General features: G+C 36.8%; 1 pseudogene; it reads right to left on the bottom strand.

Annotated features, from left to right (window-relative positions):
• Window positions 1–12,065: 12,065 nt before the first annotated feature.
• LOC120890092 (U6 spliceosomal RNA) lies at window positions 12,066–12,183 on the bottom strand (annotated as a pseudogene).
• Between the last annotated feature and the right edge of the window lie 14,919 nt (window positions 12,184–27,102).

Below are 27,102 nucleotides of genomic sequence, written 5' to 3'. Positions count from 1 at the left end.
ACACAGCATGCATTTTTTGGGGAGCCAGCACTGTGGTATTGCCTGTAATTCTAGTGATGCAGGAGCCTCAGGCAGGAGGTTGGCAAATTCAATCCATTCTCAGAGACAGCCACACCCTGAGCAATTTGGGAGACTCTGTCTCAAAATAAGGAAAATTAAAAGAACTGAGGCAGTCACTTGTCAGTAAAGCCACACAGGGTTCAATATCTAGTCCCTAAATAAATAAGAGGAAGCAAAAGAGAGAAAAGTGAATTGAAGGTGTATGCAAAAGATAGTATATAATAATTGTATATGGAATTTAAGATAACTAAGGAGGGAAAATGACCCAAAAGTTTGGGGAAAAGCAGGATCACATGATTTTGAGGACCTGTTGTTGCTACTAAGAATCAAATCTCAGGGCACTACACCACTAAGCTAGTTACATCCCTAGTCCGTTTTCTTTTCTTTCTTTGTTTTTTAAATTCTGATTTGTTATACATGATGGCAGAATGCAATTCATTTCATATTATACATATAGAGCACAATTTTTTCAAGTCACTGATTGTACATAAAGTATTTTCACACCATTCGTGTCTTCATACAGGTACTTAGGGTAATGCTGTCTAACTCATTCCATCATCATTTTTACCCCTTTCCCCTCTCCTTTCCCTTCCCTCCTCTTTGCCCTATCTAAAATTCCTCCATTCCTCCCATGCTCCCCTCCAATCACCATTTTGAGTCAGTATCCTCATATCAAAGAAAACATTCGATATTTGTTTTATTTTGAGGATTGACTTGCTTCACTTAGCATTATATTCTCCAACTCCATCCATTTACCTGCAAATGCCATGATTTTATTCTCTTTTAATGCTGAGTAATGTTCCATTGTGTATATATACCAAAGTTTCCCTATCCATTCATCTACTGAAGGGCATCTAGGTTGGTTCTATAATTTGGCTATTGTGAATTGTGCTGCTGTAAACATTGATATGTCTGTGTCCCTGTCATATGCTGTTTTTAAGTCCTTTGGGTATAAACTGAGGAGTGGGATAGCTGAGTCAAATAGTGGTTCCATTCCCAGATTTTCAAGGAATCTCCATAGTGCTTTCCAGATTGGCTGCGCCAATTTGCAGTCTCACCAGCAATGTATGAGTGTGCCTTTTCCTCCACATCCTTGCCAACATTTATTGTTGTTGTATTCTTGATAGCTGCCATTTTGACTGGAGTGAGATAAAAATTAGAGTAGTTTTGATTTGCACTTCTCTAATTGCTAGAGATGTTGAATATTTTTTCATATGTTTGTTGATCAATTGTATATCCTCTTCTGAGAAGTGTCTGTTTAGTTCCTGGGCCCATTTATTGATTGGATTTTTTTTTGGTTTTTGAGATATATATATATATATATATATATATATATATATATATATATATATATATATATATATATATATATATATAATGTGCTTGTGGTAAAGATTTACTCACATTCTGTAGGCTCTCTGTTCACCTCACTGATTGTTTCTTTTGCTGAAAAAAGAAGCTTTTTAGTTTGAATCCATCCTATTTATTGATTCTTGGTTTTAATTCTTGTGCTACAGGAATTTTATTAAGAAAGTTGGAGTCTAATCTGACATGATGGAGATTTAAGCCTACTTTTTCTTTGTTAGGTGAAAGGTCTCTGGTTTATTTCCTAGGTTCTTGATCCACTTTGAGTTGAGTTTTGTTGATGGTGAGAGATAGAGGTTTAATTTCATTTGGTTATATGTGGATTTCCAGTTTTCCCAGCACCATTTGTTGAAGAGGCTATCTTTTCTCTAATATGTGTTTTTGGCACCTTTGTCTAATATAAGATAACTGAAGTTATATGGATTAGTTTCTGTGTCCACTATTTTGTACCATTGGTCTACAGATCTATTTTGGTGTCAATACTATGCTGTTTTAGTTACTATTGCTCTATAGTATAGTTTTAAGTCTGGAATAGTATTGCTTCCAGCTTCACCCTTCTTGCTAAAGATTGATTTGGCTATTCTAGTTCTCTTATTTTTCCACATGAATTTCATGATTGCTTTTTCTATTTCTGTAAGGAATGCCATTGGGATTTTGATTAGGATTGCATTGAATCTGTATAGTTCTTTTGGTTGTATGGTCATCTTGACAATATTAATTCTGCCTATCCAAGAACAAGATAAATCTTTCCATCTTCTAAGGTATTCTTTTGCCGCAGTCTGTCTGGGCACAATTCAGGAGCCACTTGTAAAAAGAAACTAACTTTATTTTTAGAACTACAAACGCCAAACAAAACAGCTCCTCAGGAAAAAAACCCTCAGAGCCCAACTGCCACCACCGGCTTCCACAAGCCTCTCACCCACACCAACCTCACCACCTCCCCCAATCCTCCTGCTCTTGAGGCCGATTGGCTGGGTTGCGTGGGCGGAGCCAAAGAAGTCCCCCAATGAGCAGCTCCGTGGTCTGAAAGGGCAGGGAAACAGCCCAATGAGCAGCTCCGTGGAGGAGCCAATCAGATGTTGCTGGGGCCGCTGTGAGCCAATCATCAGCTGGCAGTCTGAAGGACAGGGAAACAGCCCAATGAACATCACCGCAGAGGAGCCAATCAGCTAGATGTTGCTGGGGCCGCTGTGAGCCAATCATCAGCTGGCAGTCTGAAGGGCAGGGAAACAGCCCAATGAACATCACCGCAGAGGAGCCAATCAGCTAGATGTTGCTGGGGCTGCTGTGAGCCAATCATCAGCCGGCAGCTGGAAGTTTGCTGACAGCTGGAAGTTTGCTGGGGCCCCTTTGGCTGTGGCTCTCAACATCTCCCCCTCTCTGTTTAAACAATAAGCATGTGGCTTAGGGACCGTGCCTGCCTTAGGTTGTCCAATACTACATATGGTCCTTACCCGTCTTTGGATGAGTTGACCTCAGGGCGTCAGCCTCCTGTCTTAGGTTGGTACCATTGTAATTGGATCTTACCTGTCATTGACTACCGGTCCAGTATACAGCCACACCTGTGGAGAGGTACCAGCGGGGGGGTGAGGTTCTTTGCCTCACCTCTATTGGCCACCAAATTTTAGCTGAACGATCATGACAAGCAGAAGGGAGGAAGATATACCAAGCCAATTGACGGCTCCTTTTGGGAAAATTGTACCACCAATGACATCATCAGCAAAAATACCCCAACACTACCACAAGTCGCTGCACCAACAGATAGTTCACAATGCATACAAGTGAGTTCACAATGCATACAAGTGACACATAGTTTAGGCAAGTTCTGTAAGCTGTTCAGTGATGGCTATTGCAGAAACTGTAGATTAGTTTTATCTTTGTCTTCACTGGGACAGGGATGAAGATAGGAATTCTGGCAATAATGGCTAAAGAAAAAATTATGTAACATTCCAGAAGGCACTAAAAGAAAACAATTTTCTTAAAAATTTACATTATATTGAAGAGAATTATTAAATATAATGAAAAGGATAGGTGAAAGTAAACAAACAGATCTGTTAACCTCCTTTTTTGTTTACATATTAAAACAATTCTTAACAGTTATTTACCCAATTTAAATTAAACCATTTAAATCACGTGAATAAAAAAAATTATTTGGATCCATTTTTTCATGAGCGCTCATCATATATGATATATGGACATACGTACATTCAAACATATAACACAAAACACAAGTGTGCACACTTAATACATACAACACATAACATAATAGTAAAGGCCTTATAACTTTTTACAGGTGAAATCTCCATTGCAATGTTTAAAAACTCTATAGTAAAAAAAAAAAATAGAACTGATCAGCAAAACATTAACCTAGGTCTGTATGAGCTCAAAAAACAAAATAGAACTTCATGATATGGGAAAGGGCAATAATAAAATAGATATTGAAAAAACATCCTGGTTCTGTCCCAGATGTAAGGGTAGCCAAATTGGAGTTTTGGATATCAGCTATTATGGATTTGAGCTAAATCATCTTCTTTTTGGTCTGTAGAAATCGCTTTAGTTAATCTCTCTGGAATCCAAATCGGCTGCTGTTCTCCCTGTGGAAACACACAAACAGGCCCCCGACTCCAGACAATCACAGGGTCAGGACCTTGGTTAATCTCTCTGGAATCCAAATCGGCTGCTGTTCTTCCTGTGGAAACACACAAACAGACCCCCGACTCCAGACAATTACTGGGTCAGGACCTTTCCATTGTCCTGTTAGAATATCTTTCCAAAGTACCTTGGGCTTATGTACATTTTTTGGACACATATGCCTTTCTGCAGCACTAAGTCCTGATGAATCCAAATTTAAAAAGTTTAGAGTAAAAAGGGTTATTTTAAGTTTATCTTTGGGGAATATATACCCCTTCCCAATTCCATCTTTTTGCTTTAATAAGTACATTTTAATAGTTTGATGAGCTCTTTCAACTATGCCTTGTCCCTGTGGATTGTATGGGATCCCTGTTATATGAGTAATGCCAAATGATGAGCAAAATTGTTTAAAAGAAGTAGACGTATAACCAGGGGCATTATCTGTTTTTAACTGTTTTGGAATGCCCACAGTGGCAAAATTTTGTAAGCAATGAGCTATAACATCTTTAGTTTTTTCTCCGGCATGAAGGGAGCCCATCAAAAATCCAGAAGAAGTATCAACTGTAACATGCAAATATTTTAATTTCCCAAATTCTGGCAAGTGGGTGACGTCCATCTGCCAAATATGGTTAGGTATCAATCCTCTAGGATTGACTCCAAGATTAACTTGTGGTAAAGAGGTCACACAATTTTGACATTGTTTTATTATTTGTCTAGCTTGTTCCTTAGTTACTTTAAAACGCTTTTGTAAAGTATTAGCATTGACATGGAACCTTTTATGAAAATTTATAGCTTCTTCTAGTGTAGAGAAAATATGTATGTCCTGTGTAGTTTTATCTGCTAAATCATTGCCCAAACTAAGGGCTCCAGGCAATCCTGTATGTGCCCTGATATGTCCTATAAAGAATGTATCTTTTCTGTCCCAGATTAAACTTTGTAGAGTGGAAAACAAAGAGAAAACAGTAGAAGAAGGGGAAATCCTACCAGCATCTTCAAGGGATATTATAGCATTAACTATATACTGACTATCAGAAAATAAATTAAATACAGAATCTTTAAACATCACAAAAGTTTGTAATACTGCATTAAGCTCTACCTTTTGAGCTGATTGTTTGGGTACTAAAAATGTAAAAGTTTGATCAGGTGTAACTATTGCTGCTGTACCATTATTTGACCCATCAGTGAATATATTTGGAGCATTCATGATAGGTGTTTTTCTTGTCATTTTTGGAAAAATTACAGGATGCAATGACCAAAAAGACAATAAAGGATTAGATGGTAAGTGGTTATCAAATGAAACATTAGATTTGCACATGATTATTGCCCAAGTATTTAACTCATTAGCTAATTCATCAATTTGATTCATAGTATATGGAGTAATAATTTTATTGGGAGAAATTCCAAACACTGCCTTTGCTGTTTTTATTCCTTTGAGTATTAATTGTCCTACAGCCTCAGGATACCTAGTAAGAATAGTGTTAGGAGAATAAGATAAATGTATCCATAATACTGGACCTTCTTGCCAAAATACTCCTGTAGGAATATTTTTTGTTGGTAGTACAATAAATAATAAAGGCAAACTTATATCAATTCTATCCAAATGCATATTTTCCATATATGTTTCAATGATTTTTAATGCCTTTCTTGCTTCAGGCGTTAACATTCGGGGTGAATTTGGATCTGATGGACCTTTTAGGATATCAAATAAAGGTCCCAATTCTCCTGTTGGAATACCTAGATAAGGCCTTATCCAATTTATGTCTCCTAATAACTTTTGAAAGTCGTTAAGTGATTTGAGTTGATCTACTCGTATTTGAATTTTTGGTGGACGGATCATGGTTGAGGATAATAGAACTCCTAAATAATTAATTGGAAAATTTAATTGTACTTTATCTATTGCTATCTCTAGATTATAATTTTTTAATAAGTTTGTAAGTGTGGCATAACATTCTAGCAATGTGTTTTTAGCTTTGTGTGCTAATAATATATCATCCATATAGTGAAATATTTGTAGCTCAGGATTTTGATTTCTAAGTGGCTGGATTACTTTGTTAACATAAATTTGACACATAGTTGGGCTGTTAGCCATCCCTTGAGGGAGTACTTTCCATTCATATCTCTGATCAGGACCTTCATGATTTAGTGCAGGGATAGTAAATGCAAAACGTGGACTATCCTCAGGATGAATTGGAATTGAAAAAAAACAATCTTTAATATCTATAACTAAAACATACCAAGTTTTTGGCAAAGCAGACAATTGAGGAATCCCCGATTGAGCAGGTCCCATAATGACCATTTCATTATTAATGGCTCTTAAATCTTGCAATAATCTCCATTTACCAGATTTCTTTTTCTTTTTTTTGTCTTTTTTGGAACTGGGGGTCGAACCCAGGGCTTTGTGAATGCAAGGCAGACGCTTTGCCACTGAGCTACATCCCAGCCCTACCAGATTTCTTTTTGATGACAAAAATGGGAGTATTATGGGGAGATACAGAAGGTTGTATATGTCCTTCCACTAATTGTTGTTTGACCAGATCATGGGCTACTTGTATCTTTTCTTTAGTTAAGGGCCACTGAGGAACCCATACTGGTCTTTCTGATTTCCATGTAATTTTTATTGTCTCAGTGGCCCTTTGTGAAAATCCAACCCATGTCTGTCTGTTCCTTGATTTATTTGTATTGGTGCTGCTATACCTTGTTCTTGTTTTTCTAATCTTTTTCCTTTCCTAAAACCTTGTCTAGCCATAATAGTGGGTGCATTTTGATTGGTATTATTTGTTAATGTCAAACCTAATTGATCTAAGACATCTCGTCCCCATAAATTTATTGGAAGATGATCCAATACATATGGCTGTATAGTTCCTTCACATCCTTCAGGATCCTTCCAATCTAATACCATTGCACTTCTATCGGGATTAGTCGCCACTCCTAGGCCTCGAAGTGTTTGAGTGGCTTGTTGTAATGGCCAATGTTTTGGCCATTCTTGACGAGAGATGATGCTAAGGTCTGCACCTGTATCCAGTAGCCCATTAAATTCATGTCCTTGAATATTTAGTTTTAGCATGGGGCGAGAATCTAAATTTAAAGAAAGCATAGCCCAATCTACACCTGTGGAGCCTAATCCCTTGGAACCTCTTTCTACAGCATGACTGGAAAATTTATCATGTAGGCTTGGTATTATTAGTAACTGTGCTATTCTATCTCCTGGTGAAATTATTGATATACCCTTTGGAGAACTGGCTATAATTTTTATTTCACCTTCATAATCAGGATCAATTACCCCAGGACTTATCAAAAGTCCTTTTAGAGTAGAAGAGCTGTGTCCCAATAATAAGCCTACTGTTCCTTTGGAAAGAGGTCCTTTCACCCCTGTGGGAATGATTTTTTAAATTTCTTTCTTTAGCATGTTGTAGTTTTCATTGTAGAGATCTTTTACCTCTTTTGTTAAATTTATTCCCAAGTATTTTGTTTTATTTTTTGAGGCTATTGTAAGTGGGATGGTTTTCCTAGTTTCTCTTTCAGTGGATTTGTCACGGATATACAGAAATGCCTTTGATGTATGGGTGTTGATTTTATATCTAGCTACTTTGCTGAATTCATTTATTAGTTCTAGGAAATTTCTGGAGGAATATTTTGGGTCTTCTAGGTATAGAATCATATTGTCTGCAAATAGTGATCATTTGAGTTCTTATTTTCCTATCCATATCCCTTTAATTTCTTTCATCTGTCTGTTTACTCTGGCCAGAGTTTCAAGAACTATGTTAAATAGAAGTGGTGATGGAGGGCATCCCTATTTTGTCCCAGTTTTTAGAGGGAATGCTTTCAATTTTTCTCCATTTAGAATGATGTTGGCCTGGGGCTTAGCATAGATAGCTTTTACAATGTTGAGGTATTTTCCTGTTATCCCTAGTTTTTCTAGTGTTTGAACATGAAGAAATGCTGTATTTTATCAAATGCTTTCTCAGCATTTATTGAGATGATAATATGATTTTTATCTTTGAGTCTATTGATGTGATGAATTACATTTATTGATTTCTGTATGTTGAACCAACCTTGCATTCCTGGGATGACCCCTACTTGATTATGATACACTATCTTTTTGATATGTTTTTGTATTTGATTTGCTAGAATTTTATTGAGAATTTTTGCATCTATATTCATTAGAGATATTGGTCTGAAGTTTTCTTTCTTTCATGTGTCTTTGTCTGGTTTTGGAATCAGGGTGATATTGGCCTCATAGAATGTGTTTGAAGTGTTCCCTCTTTTTCTATTTCATGAAATAGTTTGAGAAGTATTTGTGTTAGTTCTTCTTTAAAGGTCTTGTAGATCACAGTTGTCTATCCGTCTGGTCCCAGGCTTTTCTTGGTTGGTAGGCTTCTGATGGCGTCCTCTATTTCCTTGCTTGAAATTGATCTGTGTAAATTGTGTGTGTATTATCCTGATTTAGTTTAGGCATATCATATGCCTCTAGAAATTTGTCGGTGTCTTTGATATTTTCTATTTTAATGAACTACAGATTTTCAAAATAATTTCTAATTATCTTCTGTATTTCTGTAGTATCCATTGTAATATTTCCTTTTTCATCACGGATGTTAGTAATTTGAGTTCTCTCTCTCCTTCTCTTCATTAGCATGGCTACGGTTTATCAATTTTATTTATTTTTTCAAAGAACCAAATTTCTGTTTTGTCAATCCTTTCAATTGTTTCTCTTTTTTTTTTCAATTTCATTTATTTCAGCTCTAATTTTAATTATTTCCTGACTCCTATTGCTTTGGGGGTTGATTTGTTCTTCTCTTTCTAGGACTTTGAGATGTAATGTTAGGTGATTTATTTGTTGAACTCCATGCAATGACCTTTCCTCTTAGCACTGTCTTTGTAGTGTCCCAGTAATTTTGATATGTAGTATTGGTGTTTCCATTTACTTTGGAGAATTTTTTAATCTCCTCCTTGATATGTTTTGCAACCAATTGTTCATTCAATAGCATATTATTTAGTCTCCAGGTGTTGGAGTATCTTTTATTTTTTATTTTATCATTGATTTCTAATTTAATTCCATTGTAGTCTGATAGAATGCAGGGTAGTACCTCTATGTTTTTGTATTTACTAAGTGTTCTTTGTGGCATAACATATGGTCTATTTTAGAGAAGGATCCATGTGCTGCTGAGAAGAAAGTGTATTCATTCATTGATGGATAATATACTCTATATATGTCAGTTAAGTCCAAGTTATTGATTGTGTTATTGAGTTCTATAGTTTCTTTGTTTAGCTTTTGTTTGATAGATCTATCTAGTGGTGAAAGAGGTGTGTTAAAGTCACTCAGAATTATTGTGTTGTGATCTATTTGACTCTTGAACTTGAGAAGAGTTTGATGAATGTAGATGCTTCATTGTTTGGGGCATATATATTTATAACTGTTATGTCTTGTTGATGTATGGTTCCATTAAGCAGTATGACACTTCCATCTTTATTCCTTTTGATTAACTTTGGCTTGAAGTCTACTTTATTTGATATGAGGATGGAAATTCCTGCTTGCTTATGTAGGCATGTGAATAGTATATTTTATCCCAACCTTTCACCTTTGCTTTGTGAGCATCTTTTCCTATGAGTCTCTTGAAGGCAGCATATTGCTGGGTCTTTTGTTTTAATCCAGTTTACCAGCCTATGTCTTTTTATTGGTGAGTTTAAGCCATTAACATTTAGGGGTATTATTAAGATATGACTTGTTATTCATCACTAGTTTATTTTTGCTATTTCACTTGACTTGGATTCACCTTTGGTTGGCTTTTCTTTTATGCTAGTTCTTCCCCTGCAGATTTCCATTGTTGTTTTTCATTTCTTCCTTGTGGAATATTTTGCCAAGAATGTTCTGTAGTGCAGGCTTTCTTGCTGTAAATTCTTTTGGCTTTTGTTTATCATGGAAGGTTTTTATTTCATTGTCAAATTTGAAGCTTAATTTTGTTGGACATGAGATTCTTTGTTTGCAACCATTATCTTTTAGAGCTTGCTATATGTTGTTCCAGGATCTCCTAGCTTTAACAGTCTGGATTGAAAAATATGCTGAGATCCAAATTGATCTTCCCTTATAGGTAATCTGATTTTTCTCTCTTGCAGCCTTTAAACTTCTATCTTAATCTGTTATGCTAGGCATTTTCATTATAATGTGTCTTGGTGTAAATCTGTTGTAATATTGTATATTTGGTGTCCTATAGGCCTCTTGTATTTGATTTTTCCAATTCATTCTTTATGCTTTGGAAATTTTCTGATATTATTTCATTGAAGAGATTGTGCATTCCTTTTGTTTGAATCTGTGAAGCTTCCTCTATCCCAATAAATCTTACATTTGGTATTTTGATGGTATCCCATAATTCTTGGATGTTCTGTTCATGGTTTCTTACTATCTTCACTATGAGGTCTATTTTATGTTCAAGATTATAAATTTTGTCTTCATTGTCTGAGGTACTGTCTTATAAGTGGTCTAGTCTGTTGGTAATGCTATCTATTGAAATTTTAATTGGCTTATTGTTTCTTTCATCTTGAGGATTTCTGATTTTTTTCCAGTGTCTCTATCTCTTTCTTAAAGTAATCTCTTGCAACTTGTATTTGCTATCTTTTCTCTTTGTTGGTATGATCGATGGTTGCTTGAATTTGTCCTCTTAGCTCTTTGTTGGAGTGATGGGGTTTTGTCTGTATCTGCCCACTTAGGTCATTCTTTAATTCCCAAATCATTTTAGTTATGTCTATTCTGAACTCCTTACATGACATTTAACCTACTGCACTATCTATGGATTCTATTGTTGTAGTGTCTTCATTTGTTTGGGGCACTTTCCCTCTTGTTTTCTCATGGTGTCTATGTGTCTTCCTCTTATGCAGTATAGATCTGAGGTATTACAGCTTCTTCCCTATTGTCTTATAGTGTGCCTACAGGTTCCCAATACCTCACTTTTAAGGGAGAGATCAATATTATAGCACTCAATGTATCCAACGTGCAGCCATGTATCAGTTATCTTCTATTTTTTACATTTACAGTTTTGTCACTATAAACAGAAATGATGAGTTCAGTTATCTTCAACCATATGGTCAATAGGTTTGCGTAATGGTTTACAATTTCTGATAGTGAAAGGGGGTCCTGGGGGATTGGCTGAGATGTTTATGAGGTAGGATGTGAGAATATGGAAGTATCAGATTATATGATTAGTGAGAATAATCATAAGAATTTGGCTGTTAGTAGGAGAAACAAGAGATAGGCAACCCCATGCAAGACTCCCTGTTACCTCAGTACCAGGATAACTGTTAGCACCCTTAGTAGAGCAAACCTCTGGTGCAGCCAGGCCACAGGGACCTTGGTGACATCTTACTAGGTCTTTATTGTTGCCTCTTGATAGAAGTGGTGATATCCCAGTTTCGTGGTGGTGGCAGCCTCAAGCCTGTGTGTTTCCTGATGTTGGGCCATGGAGCCATGCTTTGGTGAATAAGGAACCCCAGTGCAGGGTGACTCTCTCTGCAGGTGTGGGGTGGTGGGCAGGTGGGCTGTCCTTCCAGAACTCTGGGCTATGGTGGCATAGGTGGGCAGGTGGGCTCTGCCTCTAGAACTCCAGGTGCAGTGGCCATCCCCAGTTCTTTTTAATTTTATTTTGAAAGAGGGTCTTGCCCAGGCTGGCCTTGAATTTGCAATTATCCTGCCTCAGCTTCCTGAGTTACTGGAATTACAGACATACATCATGGCACCCAGCTCACACTATTTAAAAAAAATTAAGTTATAGATAGGATACAGTACCTTTATTTTACTTATTTATTTATATGTGGTGCTAAGGATGGAACCTATTGCTTCACATGTGCTAGGCAAGTGCTCTACCACTGAGCTACAACCCCAGCCCTCAAACTATTTTTTTTCATATGTCCTCTATTGTAAGTGTGCAATTTTGCAGAAGGTAAGTTTGTTTTTTAGGAAAGGATAAATTTCATTATAGTGAAAATGGGTGTGTATTTTTGCCCTCCGCTTTTTTTTTTTTTTTAACGTGGAACACTTCATGAATTTGTTTGTTGTCCTTGTATAGGGGCCATGCTAATTTTCTCTGTATCATTTCAACTTTAGTATATGTGCTGCCCACCTTTTTTTAAATCAAGCACTCATCTTTTTAAAAAAATATTATATGTATATATTTTTTAAATTTGGTGCTGAGGATCAAACCCAGTGCCTAACGTGTAGACAAGTGTTGTACCACTGAGCCACAACCTCAGCTTTAATTCACAGTTTTTTTACTATCTGATTTTCCATAAATATATAAATCTATTTGGGAGCCAACACGGCTCCTAAAACAATACAACACTATTAACACATGTATTGTGATATTTTTTTATTGTTACTTTTGCCAGTTGCAATGTTTTCATGAATCCGCCAGGTGGCAGACAAATACAATTTCCACATAAAGAGTCAACAAACTGAAAGAACTTTGCTTCCTTATGGAAATTCAATTAGAAATGTTAATCATAAAAGACTGGGGGTAGGGGCTGGGGGTGTGGCTCAGCAGTAGAGCGCTTGACTAGCATGTGCAAGGCTCTGGGTTCCATCTTCAGCACCACATAAAAAAATAAAATAAAGGCATTGTGTCCAACTACAACTTAAAAAAATATTAAAGAAAGGACTAGGTGTATATTTGATATATAATATACACACTTGCTATAAATACATCAAGCATATCTGACCTTCTCATTACCACAGTACAAATGTGCTGCTTTCATGGTTAAAGAAATTTTTATAATTCACATGAGAATTTTTGTTAGAAACAAACTGCTGAAAATCATTGTAATTATGCACCTAAATAATATTAAGTACCATGTTATCCATTGTCTTAAACACTTAGAAATGTATCTATTGGCCATGAAATCTAGTTTGATCCTTTGGAATCTGAAAAGCAAAATCAATGATGCATCACTGATAAAACAAAATCCCTGTTACTCAACTGCCTGGATTTTTAAAATTCTTTGAATATTTCTACAGTTATTTCTAAGTTAAAACCCATAGTCAAAATTGCTCATAAAAGACTGGGTGTATATTTGATCTACATACATGTTATAAATCCATCAAGCATATCAGATCTTCTCATTCCACAGCTGTATTTCCCTAATATTTCTGTCTTCTTTTTATATTTTGATTTATTTTACAGAAAAGGTTAACAGGCATATGATTTCAGATATGTAGAGGGATGGGCAAATATTTTTAAAGCTTATATAAGAGGGTCACAGATATATCTGGGATTTTATTTTTGAAGTATGTGTAGCACTTCCAAGTAATGAATTCTCCATGTACATGACGACATTGTCTGGAGTGAATCTTGACTCATCTTGAATTAGAATGTTGATTTTATTTTTAAAAATTTTTCATCTTTTACATACTTCCTAAATTTAATTTGCTTCTCTTACTTGAGTTTAAAATGATTTGAAATTAAATAACTGGGCTGGTTAAATAATCCCAGCAATTCAGAGATTGAGGTAGAAAGATCGAAAATTTGAGGCCAGGCCTCCTCCATTTTGTGAGGCCCTAAGAAATTTAGTGAGACCTTTTCTCAAAATAAAAAATAAAAAGGACTAGGGATGTAGTTCAGTGGAAAAGTGCCACTAGGTTAAATCTCCAGTACCATAAAATATTGTTTTAATTAATTAAATAAATAACTTGCCTGGTATAGTGAAACATGCCTATAATCCCAGCAATTTGGGAGCCTGGGGCAGGAGGATCACAAATTAGAGGCCAGGGCTGGGGATATGGCTCAAGCGGTAGCGCGCTGACCTGGCATGCGTGCAGCCTGGGTTCGATCCTGATCCTCAGCACCACATACAAACAAAGATGTTGTGTCAGCCGAAAGACTGAAAAATAAATATTAAAAAATTCTCTCTCTCTTAAAAAAAAAAACAAAAAACAAGTTAGAGGCCAGTCTCAGCACTGTAAGAGACCCTTAGCAACTTAGTGAGATTCTCTAAATAAATCAATAGGGTATGGGTGTAGCTCAATGATAAAGCACCCCTGGTTTCCATCTCCAGTACAATAAAAAGAAAAAAAAATTATTAAAGATAAACAGTTTTAAAGCATCTTGGCATTATTTAATTATATTTATTGTTCTAATATTTTTTAAACTTTTATGGGGGTACTGGAGATGGAACCCAGGCATGCTTTACTGTTAAGTTACACCCACAGCACTTTTATTTTTTATTTTGAGCCAGGGTCTTACTAAATTTTCAAAGCTGACCTTAAACTTGGGATCCTTCTATTTCAGCCTCCCAAGTAGCTTGAATTACATGTGTTTGCCACCATGGCTGGCAGTAGATCTTGTCTGTAGAAAAAAAAAAATAGTGCTGGGTGTAGCCTGTTGGTACAATGTCTCTGGGTTCAATTCCCAGAACTATAAACAAACAAAACAAACTATACACATTCTTAGAGTCCACATACATGTTCTTACAGTCTTCCTTCTTTTTGATGAAGGCTGAAGTTATTTTTTAAAATATATATGTTTTTAGTTGTAGATGGACACAATATCTTTATTTTATTTATTTATCTTTATGTGATGCTGAGGCTCGAACCCAGTGCCTCACATGCTAAACAAGTGCTCTACCACTGAGCCACAACCCCAGCCCCCAAAACTCATTTTTTTAAAATATATTTTTTTAGTTGTACATGGAGACAATACCTTTATTTTATTTGTTTATTTTGTGTGTGTGGTGCTGAGGATCAAACCCAGTCTCTCATGCATGCTAACCACTGAGCCACAACCCCGCACCCCCCAACCCGGCAAATTATTTTTAAAAATAGATTTTACCAGCTCTAAAAACCACTTGGTGTTGTTTAAAAAAATAATTATAATGAGTATTTTAGAACTTTGCTTCTATAAGGTTTATTGTTCGTTATCCTTTGTCATAAGAATTATATAAAGGATTTATTCATTTTCCGGCAGAAAAAAATCTATGATTTCCATAAATTTACATTATTTAAAATGCCATGTCTCTTTTCAGCACATAAATTTAACATACAAAGGGCTCTCAGTAAAGTATGTGTGCCTGATAATCTTGATGTAATAATACTGTTCACAGTGGCACAATACTACTACTATACTCTGTATGGTGACTTTTATCCAAAGACGCTTCTAAATTCCTCATATGAGGCAAGACACACTTAGGCCTCTGATGGTCATTTCACTATTTACTCGTATTGGTACATGGAGGATGGAATGTGCTATCCCTGGCACGAAGAGTTCTTCTGGAAATTTAGAGAGAATGAAATGTCTTCATACTTCAGTGACTAAAGAGAAAACACTTGTGGAAAAGAGAGAAAGCAAGTTCCAAGAAGTATGTATTTATTATCTCTGTGCCAGTTTGTTGGAACTCTTTGTCAGTGAGGTCATACTTTCTGTCCCATGTAGTTCATTTATCTCTGCTAACTTCCTTAATTATAGCATGCACCCCCTAACCCCGGCCAACTGTTTGACAAATGTCTTTTCTTGGGCAAAAGGGAGCATTAAAAAACAATTTAAAAATCTCTGTGAAATCATCACTATAATTGGAAAAAAATTTAAAACCCTTATCCAATTAAAATGAGTTAGTAGTTACAATTTTCATTTAGACATTAGTTAATAGTATATTAAAAGGCACTGCCTATAAACAGAGACAAAACCATTTCCAAATGATTCTAGATAAACAACTAACTTATCCATCTTAATGGTGGTGGTATTTCTCAAATGATTTCATGGTGTGTCAATCAATATACAGGCAGAGCTTTATTCTATTTATTGGGCATTGGGGATAAAACCCAGGTACACTTTATAACTGAACTACATTCCCGGTCCTTTTTATTTTTTAAGACAATTTCTTGCTAAGTTACAGGGCTTCCTTAAATTGCTGAGGTTGGCCTCAAAAGTGTAATCCTCCTGTCTCAGCCTCCTGAGTTGCTAGGATTAAGGCATGTGCCATCATGCCTGATGATAGACACTTACTAAAATACAGAAATTAGCTGTTCACAGTGGCATGTCAATAATCCCATGGGAGGCTAAGGGAGGGAGGATTGGAAGTTCAAAGCCTAGCCTAGGCAATTAAGCAAGACCCTTTCTCAAAATACAAATAGGGCTGGGGGTGGGGGGGTGGATTGTGGCTTAGTGGTAGAATGCTTACCTACAATGTGTAAGGCACTGGGTTTGATCCTTAGCAGTGAATAAAAATAAATAAATAAAATAAAGCTTTGTGTCCATCTGCAACTAAAAAGAAAAAAAAAGGGGGGGGGTCTGGGGATGGTAGGAAGCCTCTGAGTTCAATCTCCAGGACTGCCAAATATGTAAATAAAAACAAACAAACAAATAAAAGGGACCAAGGCTGGGATATAGTTCAGTGACAGAGCACTTGATTAGCATGCTTGAATCCCTAGATTGAATCCCAAGCATCATTAAAAAAGAAAATGAAAAAATCCACTAGTGGGGTGCGATAATACACTCCTGTAATCCAAGTGACATAGGAGGCTAAGGCAGGAGGATCACAAGTTCAAAGCCAGCCTCGGCAACTTAGTAATACCCTAAGCAACTTAGTGAGACCCTGTATCAAAATAAAAAATAAAAATGGCTGGGGTCGTGGCTCAGTGTTTAAGCACCTCTGGGTTCCATCCCAAACCAAACCAAACAAACTACTAAAAGAGTCAAGTAAAACAATGTATAACTTTTATAAATGACAAACAAACATGGCCTATTTTGGTAAAGCTTCATTTTTGGATCAAGTTTTTGTGTTGGTGAATATCAGCATTCAAGAAGTGAGGTACAATATGCTACTGTGTGAGTCGTGCCTATAAAATGATTTGTCTTCCACTCCAAGAATCTAAGCCTTGTGATGGGTAAAAAGTTTTGGGGTAGTTTCTCTTATTCCTTTTGCACCAGGAATCATTACTGCAGTTTCTCCTTAGAAAGGAGTTGTTTCTTTTGGCATACTGGAAATTCCATATGCTCAATCTCTTATTATGGCTGAAGACATAAATAGAATTATTTGAAAGCTTCATCTTTAAATATTTAACACACAAACTTTAATTGAGGTCCTACTCTGTACTTTGAATCTTCTATATACAAAAGATAAATGGCTTATAGTCTCTGACTTCAGGAAACTAATAAATTTAAATGCCTCTGAGGTGTTGGTTATGTCACTTTGTTAGTGACATTATAGTTTAGTGCTAAAGTCCTTTTAAAAATATAAATTCTAGACTTACCTTCATAGGTATTTAAATATTAAGATATAACTGTGAAAATGATAGCAGTAAGCTTGATGACAATGTTAGACTTATTAAATATAAAGCTGTCAGTTGTCTCCAAATCGACCTATATCAAATTGATCTTTCAAGGCAATTACAATCAAAATGACAGTAGTGATGACTGATTCTAAAATGTATGTGGAAAAAAGTGACAAAATTGAAGATCTTACTTGTACTACTTAATTACAAAACCTAGAAAAGGATGGAGATGTTGTCTCAGTGGTACAGTGTCTGCCTGGCATGAGGCTCTGGGTTTCATTCCCTAGCATTGCACAAAAAAGCAAAAACAAAAACAAATAACAACCCTAGCAAGATAGTCTGATATTGGCAAAAACATAATAAGAAAGACAAATGGGACTGAATGGAATCTAGAAATAGACTCACACAAGTACAGTCAAATGATTTTTGTTGTTTTCCAAAACTGGGAATTGAACCCAGAGGTACTTTAACACTGATCTATACCTCTAGCCCTTTTTTATTTTGAGACAGGGTCTTACTAAGTTGCCTAGGCTGCCTTGAATTTGTAACCTTCCTGCTTCAGTCTCTTAAGTAGTTGGACTACAGGCATTCACCACTTAACTCAGCTGATTTTTTTTTAAACCTATGATTAGACAAAGCATTCTTGGATATGATGCCAAAGATTATATTTAATATCAAAAGGAAAGTACTAATAAATTGTACTTTGTCAAAATTAGAAAACATTTTGTTCTTTGGAAGATATCATTAATAAATCAAAAGATAGTTAGGCCTGGTGGCACACACCTGTAATCCCAGCAGCTCAGCAGGCTAAGGCAAGAGAATCAAAAGTTTGAGACTAGCCTCAGCAATTTAGGGAGTCCTTAAGTGACTTCATGAGAACTTGACTCAAAATTAAAAAAAAAAAATTAAAAGGACTGGGGATGTAATTCAAGGGTAAATTATTTATTTATTTTGGTATTGAGGATTGACTTTGGGGTCAAATAAATAAGAAAAACAAACAACAACAAAACAAAACAAAACCAAAAAATCGCTGGGAATGTAGTTCATTGTAAGAGCACATGAAGCATAAGGTCCTAGATTCAATCCCCAATACCCACTCCCCAAACACGAAAAAAAAAGAAAAAGAAAAGATAAACATGAGAAAGGAGTTATATCCAAAAGACATAAAGAACTCTTAAAATTTTAATAACAGGGACACAAAAAACTCAATGTAATAATAGACTAAAAATTGGAACAGACACTTCATCAAATATAAACATCTAGCAAATAACACATAAAATGTGCTCAATATCATTAAAGATCAATAAAAGGCAAATTAAATACAGATAGGATTTGATTACACATTTATTACAATGAAACAAAACAAAACAAAGACCCTGAGAGGGCTGGGGAGGTGGCTCAAGTGGTAGCGTGCTCGCCTGGCATGCATGGGGCACTGGGATGATCCTCAGCACCACATAAACATAAAATAAAAATAAAGATGTTGTGGCCACCGAAAACTGAAAAATAAATATTAAAAAAATTCTCTCTCTCTCTCTCTTTCTCTCTCTTAAAAAAGAAAGACACCTGAGAATACCAAGTGTGGGTAAGAATGCAGAGTAGCTAGAACACATACACTGCTGGTGGGAGTGCGAAAGAGTACGGACCTCTTGGAAAACAGTTTGGCAGTCTCAAGTAAATTTCAACATGCACACCATGATGGTCAATTTCAGTTATCAATTTAACTGGATTAAGGAATATCTAGAAATATGATAGAGTGTCTTTAAGGGAGTTTCCAGAAGAGGTGAGTGAGCATGTGGGCCTGAGGGGACTAGAAAGAACCGCCATATGAATGGACACCATCTGATTGGTTGGGAGCTCAGAAAGAACAAATTTAGAAGGTGAATTGGTCTCTCTCCTTCTATGAGCTGGGGCACTCATCTCCTGCCTTGGACACCAGAGGTCCTGGCCTTTGAACTCCAGGATTCCACCAGTTGCCTTCCTGGATCCTCAGGCTTTCGGTTTTGAACTGAGAGTTATACCATTGGTTTCCCTGGTTCTGAGGTCTTTGGACATATACTGAGTCAACTTATGCATCTCAGGATCTTCTGCCTGCAGATGATCTGTTCTGGGACTTCTCAACTACTATAATTGCATGAGCCAATTCCCTAATAAATCTCTTCAATCTCCTCACATATATATCCTCTTGACTCTCTGGAGCACTGGAATGCATACAACTACCATATGATATTGCAATTCTACTTATAAGTATTTATCCAGGATAAATAAAAATGTATGTTCAAATAAAAACCCATACACATATTCAGAAGGCAGAAGCAAGGGGATCACAAGTGTGAGACCAGCCTGGGTAAAATTTAGCAAGAGCCAGTCTCAAAATAATATAAAAAGGGCTGGGAATGGACCCTCAGTGGTAGAGTGCTTGGCTAAGAACGTGCAAGCCTCTGGGTTCAATCTCAAGTACCATCAAAGGGTGGGAAAACACACACAAATGTTTATAACAACTTTATTAATAATCTTTAAAACTGAAAAATGAACCAAATGTTCTTCAACTGATGTCAAGTAAACACACTGTGGCACATCTCTATATAATGAAATACCACTCACCAATTAGAACCATATCTCTCTCTTGGGATTCCTCCCTCCTTGAGAGCTCTGCTTTCTTTCTATTACTCTAATAAATCCTCTTACTTTACTCTTAAAAAAAAAAAAGAACTATTACATATGGAATAGTGCTGATGAAGAATCTCAAGTGCCTTATGTCAGTGAAAGAAACCTCACTCAAAAGACTACATATTTGTTGATTCCATTTATATGATATTCTGAGCTGGCATGGTGATGCATTCTTGTAATCCCAGGAGCTTGGGAGGCTGAAGTAGGAGGATCACACGTTTGAGGCCAGCCTCAGCAATTTAGGGAGGGCCTGAGCAACTTAGCGAGACCTTGTCTCAACAACAACAACAAAGGATGTTCTGAAAAAGGAAAATATAGGCTGGAGACCAAATTAGTGGCTTAAGGTGGAGGGAGAGTTTCCTTACAAAGGGACAATATGAGAAAGATTTGGGAAGATATAACTTTTTTTTTTGTTTTTTTTGGGTTTTTTTGGTACTGGGGAATGAACCCTGGGGCGCTTTACCACAGAGTCCTTTTTCTTTTGAGACTAAGTTGCTGAGGCAGGCCATGAACTTTCCATCCTCTTGCCTCAGCTACCAGAGTTTCTAGGATAACAGGGCATGTGCCACCATGCCTGACTCTAGCTATCTTTATTGTGGTGTTTACACAGTTCTAAGAATTTATCAAACTCATAGGGCCATACACCAAAAAAGACTGAATTGTACTATATATAAATTTAAAAATACAAAGGAACAAAATGTCCATTGATAGGTGAATGGAAAAAGAAAATGTGTTATGTAATAGAATATTATGAAAGTATTTAAAAAGAAGGAATTTCTGTCATGTGCTATATTATGAATGAAGCTGGAGGACACTATGCTAAGCCCATCACAAAAGGACAAAATACTGTATGATTCTAGTCAAATTAAATATAAATAATAGTAAAATAAATCATAAGGACAGAAAATAGAAAAGTTGTTGTCTAGGGTTGAGGGAAGTAGAGAGGACTGAATTACTAGTAATGAGTATAGAGTTTCCATTTTGCAAGGTGGAAAAGCTTTTTAAATCTGTTGCACAACAATGTGATTGTACCTAACACCATTTAACTGTACACTAAAGATGGTTAAATTGTACTTTTGTGGGGGAGGGTACTAGGATTGAATCCAGAGGTACTTTACCACTGAGCTGCATCCCTAGTCCTTTTTACTCCAAAACAGGGTCTCACAAAGTGGCAGAGGCTGTCCTGGAATCTGCAATCTTCCTGCCTCAGCTTCCCGAGTTTCTGGGATTACAGGCATGTGCCACCATGCACAGCTGTTAAATAATATTTTTAATGTTAACAAATTTTTTGTTTATTGCAGTAAAAAAAAATAGAAAGAGCTTACTGAAAAACATTTAATAAGAAATAGTTATTAATAGAAGTGTGGGCAGGGGTAAGAGAACATAGTTTGAAGCACACAGGGACTAGTGTCCTCAGCCAGAGGGGTAAGAGGGTGGATCCAATACCAGAATCTGGCAAGCACTATGACTATGGGGGAAGGGACATTCTACAGAAGCTGTTCCCATGGGTAGAAGAATCTAGCCATTGCCCAACCTACTGGTGAGACTCAAACCAGAAGCTAGAGGGCCCAGGAACCAAAATAAAGCAATCCCTAGAGATCAGCAAGGCAGGGTAGTGGATCCCGCCCCTGGTAAGACAAGCAGAAAATAACCTGCCTAGTCTAACCATTTTATCAATAAGGTTTCTTTATATATTTTTGGCTGTTTTCTCCCCAAGATATAGTTCTCCTCCTCCTCCTCCCCATTCCTCCCCTCCCCCTTCCCTTTCCCCTCCCCCTCCCCTTTCCCTTCCTCCTCTCCTGCCCCCCTCCTTCCCCTCCTTTTCCTTCTTCTTTTGTTTGGCTCTGAGCTTGGAACCCAGGGTCCCATGCTTTGCTTTCCCCAGCCCGGAGTACTGGAGATTGAGTCCAGTACCACAGAGCTATACCCCTACTTCCCTCTTTTGTAAAAATGTGAGATAGCCTAAATTGCCCAGACAGGCCTTGAACTTGAGATGGTCCTGCTTCAGTCTCCAGGTAGCTGGGATTACAGGCATGTGCCATCAACCCTGACTCAAGTTTTTTTTTTTTTTTTTTAATTAAAAGAATGTTTAAACACATAGACAAGTTAAAAGAATAGTACAATGTCTTTATACTCTCCCCTGCAGACTTTACAACTATAAACATTTGCCATATTTCCTCTTACTCTCTATAGTGTACATATACAAGTCAAAAAATGACTTGTTAAAAGTTAATCTTTTTAAAATTGAAGTTGATGACAAATTAACTATAATTCTGTATCATCTCATATTCAATGAATATTCAGATTTCACCCATTGTTCCAAAAAGATGTGTTTTATATTTTCTTTGAACAAAAGATCAACCAATTTTTACGTTTTTTTTTTTTTTTTTTTACTTCATGGCATTTAATTTGTTGAAAATTCCAGAACAGTTGTCTTTTGAAGTGCCTGCATTCTAGATTTGTCTTATTTCCTCATGGAATCATTTAATTTGTACTCCATTTTTATTTCTCTCAAGATGGAAGTTAACTCTGGAGGGTTGATTATAACACTTGATAGATGATGTTATACTTTGTGTTGCAACCCATCATGAGGCACATAATGTTAGATCATCCCAGGTTCAGTGCTAAGTTTGATCACTTGACTGAGGAAGTCTGCTCAGAGTTTAAGTCCCAGGGAAGTCAGACACTGTCTATAAAGCAACTACAATTACTATATTAAATAGGTTAAAGAAAAAACTAGAATACATATCTGGAGAAATTCAACATGTAGAATTTCTAGACAGAAACCATGAAAGAGAAGAAATTTGGAGGATAGAATGAGAAGTTCTAAAATATATCTGATTGGAGGGGCTGGGATTGTGGCTCAGCGGTAGAGCACTCACCTAGCATGTGTGAGGCCTCAGCATCACATATAAATAAATAACAAAAACATATTAAAAGAAAACAAATAAAATAAAGTTAAGAAAATAAATAAAAAATAAAATATATCTGATTGGAATTTTAGAAGGAGATAATTACATTGAGATAAATTTCAAAACTTTCCAGTTTTTTTTTTTTCATCCTTTTTCTTTTTCAGCATGGTCCTGGGCATTGAACCCAGTGGTGCTCTACCATTGAACCACATCCTCAGCCCATTTTATTTTTTATTTTAAGGCAGGGTCTCACTAAGTCATCCAGGATGGCCTTGAATTTATGAGCTTCCTTCTTCAGCCTGTGAGAACACAGGGGTGTGCTACCGCACTTGCCTCAGAATTTTCCATTTTTTAAATGGACATTTTTTCTTAAGTTTTAGGTGGACACAATATCTTTATTTTACATTTATGTGCTGCTGAGGATCGAACCCAGTGCCTCGTGCATGCTAGGTGAACACTCTATCACTGAGCCACACCCCAGCCCAAGAGTTTTCCATTTTTAATGATAGATATAAATCCCTGGATTCAGGAAGTTCTGTGTACTTTTTTTTTTTTTTTGTACAGGGGATTGAACCAGGGGCACTCAGCCACTGAGCCACGTCTTCAGCCCTATTTTGTATTTTATTTAGTGACAGGGTCTCACTGAGTTGTTTAGTGCCTCGCTTTTGCTGAAGCTGGCTTTGAACTCACAATCCTCCTGCCTCAGCCTCCCAAGCTGCTGAGGTTACAGGTGTGCGCCACTGCGCCTGGCTTCCATGTAGTTTAATATTTTATTGTTATTGTTATTTTGTGGTGCTCAGTATTCAACCCAGGGCTTTGTGCATGCTAGGCAAGTAGTCTACCATGGAGCTACATTTCCAGCTCCCTGATGTATTTTCAGATACATTTATGTAAGATTTCAGAACATTAAAGGAAAAGAAGACTTCAAATCAGCTAGAGGAAAAAGACAGACAAATCATCTACAAAGCAATGATGATAAGGCTAGTACTGATGTCTCATTAACAACCATGGCAGCCAGCAGACATTGGAATAGTGTCTTCCATGACCTGAGAGAAATTGACTGACAACTTAACATTTTATAACTAGTAAACCTATTTTTCAAAAATGAAGGCAAAATAAGGACACCTTCAGTCAAAGAAAAACAGGATAGTTCTCAATGAAATTTTTCAATAATGAAAATTCTAAAGATTGTTCCTTAAGTAGAAGGAAATGATTTTAGATAGAAAATCCAAGATAAGAACAAGACTAGTAGTGAGCAATGATATTGATGTGACTAAATCTAAAGAAGCACTCTATAAAATAATATTTTACTTTTTTTTTTTTTTTTTACCAAAGATTGAACCCAGGAGTGCTTAATCACTGAGCCACATCCCCAATCCTTTATATATTTTATTTAGAGACAGGTTCTCACTGACTTGCTTAGGGCCTTACTAAATTGTTGAGGCTGGCTTTGAACTCACAATCCTCCCTCTTCCACCTCCCAAGCTGCTGTGCCCGGCAATATTTCACTTTTGAGGAAAAGTCCAGAACTAAAATATCAGTCACAGTTGCATTACAATTAGCATTGTGGAATCAAAGTTAATGTATTCCAGTTGTGTTCCATTTGTGTACAATGTATCAAATGCAGTCTGTTGTCATATATAACTAATTAGAACAAATTAAAAATATTAATGTATTCTAAAGTTCTTGCATTCCTTAGGGGAATTAAGTATATGGATTAATTCCAGACTTTGTTAAGAAGATAAGTTAAAATAACTAAGGCCATCACTAAAAGAAGAGATAAAGAAAATATGCGCTGCTGGGTGTGGTGGCACATGCCTGTAATTCAGCTACCTTGGTAGGCTGAAGCAGAAGGATTAAAAGTTTCAGGCTACTGGGCAACTTAGTGAGACTGCTTTTCAAAATTTAAAAAAAATGTGATGAGGGATGTACTCAGGATTTAGGTTAGGGTTTAGTCGCTGGTACTAGGAAAAAAAAAAGAAGAAGAAAGTAATGGATTGCTCATTAGTCTTACTCTTATCTTGGATTTTCTACCTAGCAGTAAAGAAGTACTGAAAAAATTGGTGAGTACATAGGTTCCAGCTCAGAGCTTCCACTTGTTAAATGTGGGTCAATTTGAAATAAAAATAATAATAATGGAATGGTTATGATCCACTCATTGACTAACAAAAAGGATCTATGAATACATGTTTTGTTATTACAAAACAGAAATCACTTTTTTATAATCCTCAAAGTAATAATTGATCCATACAATAATCATTATTTGATACTAAAATTAATTTGGGTATGGTGGCACATATCTATAATCCCAGCTATTCAGGAGGCTGAGGCATGAGATCTCAAATTCAAGTCCAGCCTGGGCAATTTAGAGAAACTCTTTCTCAAAATAAAAAAAAATAAAATAAAAGATTAGCTGGGCCCAGTGGTGCACACCTCTAATCCCAGCAACTCAGGAGGCTGAGGCAGGAGGAGCCCAAATTTGAGGGCAGCCTCAGCAACTAAACGAGATCCTCAGCATCCTGGCAAGATGGTGTCTCCAAATAGATAATAAAAAGGACTGGGGATGTGGGCTGGAGTTGTGGCTCAGCGGCAGAGTGCTTGCCTAGCATGTGTGAGGCTCTGGGTTTGATCCTCAGTACCACATGAAAATAAACAAATAAAATAAAAGCATTGTGTCCAACTACAACTAAAAAAAAAAATTAAAAAAAGGACTGGGGATGTAGCTCAGTGGTAAAGCACCTCTGGATTCAATCCCCAGTACCAAAAATAAAATAAAGTAAAATGAAATGAAATAGCTGAGGATGTACAGCTCAGTGGCAGAGCATTTGCCAGAATGCCTGAGGCCCTGTATTTAATCTCTAGTATTACAATTATAATAATAAAATAAATAAACACTAAAACTATTATGTGGAAAACTGTTAGGAAACAAAACATTTGTACAGTCTTTAAGTATCACTACTGCAGAGTACTCCTTAATTACAAAGGAAAAAGATATCTTTATGTTAGAGGAAGCCAATAATGAAGCAAATTGACATGATATGAATTCTGTGTTGAGATCCCCCAAAATATCCCCAGGTTTGATGATTCACGAGAAGGACTGACAAGACTCATTAAAGTTGTCATACTACCATATACTATAAAGAAAGGCTACAGATTAAAATCAGGAATGTGAAAGGAGCATGGGTTATACATGGGAGAAACCAGGTGCAACCTCCAGCTGTCCTCTTCCAGTGGATTCATGAAGACAGTGCTTAATTCTTCTAGCAACTACGTGTGACAACATGTGCAAAGTGCTGTCAGCCAAAGAAGTTTGACCCAAGCTTTGGTGTTTTATTGGGAGTTATACACATAGGCATGTGTGCCCATGTGACTTGACCTTAGCTATCCAGTATAGTCAGGACCTCAGGCATATTAAAACAGATGTTGGGCTAGCTAGGAATGTGGCTTCATGGTAGAGTGCTTGCCTGGAATGTACAAGATCCTGGGTTTGATCCCTAGCACCACACACACACACACACACACACACACACAAAGGTGTTTACCGCAAGTGGAATTGTTATCATACACTGTCTGGTCAAACTGATATGGTATGGTCCAATGTCTAAGGCATACAAAAACATTCTTATCAAGCAGGATATTAGAAGGGTCAGAGGTTATCACCCAGGAGCCCAGGTCAAAATCCAATCCTTTCTTCAGACCATGCAGTTTCAATAACCCAAACTCAGTTGAATTAACCCTTTACAGTGTTCCCCCTGATAGGAAAAGGACTCAAGTCAACAATGTAGTATGCAGTCAACATACTACATCTATATCTAATCATAGGACCATCAGACATACCCAGATTGATTGACATTTGACAAAATAATTGCTCTGCCTTTAAAAACGTCAATATTATGAATGAAAAATTAAAGATGGGGGGCTGTGGAATGTAGTTCAGTAGTGGCCTAGCATTTGGGAGGCCCTGGGTTCAATCCCAGGCACTGCAATAAAAAAGTGGGGCTAGCCAGGTATGGTGGCACATGACTGCAATCCCAGTGACTCAGGAGGCTGAGGCAGGAGGCTCACAAGTTCAAAGCCAGCTTCAGATACTTAGGGAGTCCCTAAGCAACCTAGGGAGGCCCTGTCTCAAAATTAAAAATAGAAAGGGCTGGGGATGTGGCTCAGTGGTAAAGTACTCCTGGGTTCAAACAGCAGGGCTGCTTCAGGTTAAAGGAGAAC

Source organism: Ictidomys tridecemlineatus, chromosome 4 (genome assembly GCF_052094955.1).
Source record: "Ictidomys tridecemlineatus isolate mIctTri1 chromosome 4, mIctTri1.hap1, whole genome shotgun sequence".
Taxonomy (NCBI): domain Eukaryota; kingdom Metazoa; phylum Chordata; class Mammalia; order Rodentia; family Sciuridae; genus Ictidomys; species Ictidomys tridecemlineatus.
This window is presented reverse-complemented; position numbering and strand designations above follow the sequence as displayed.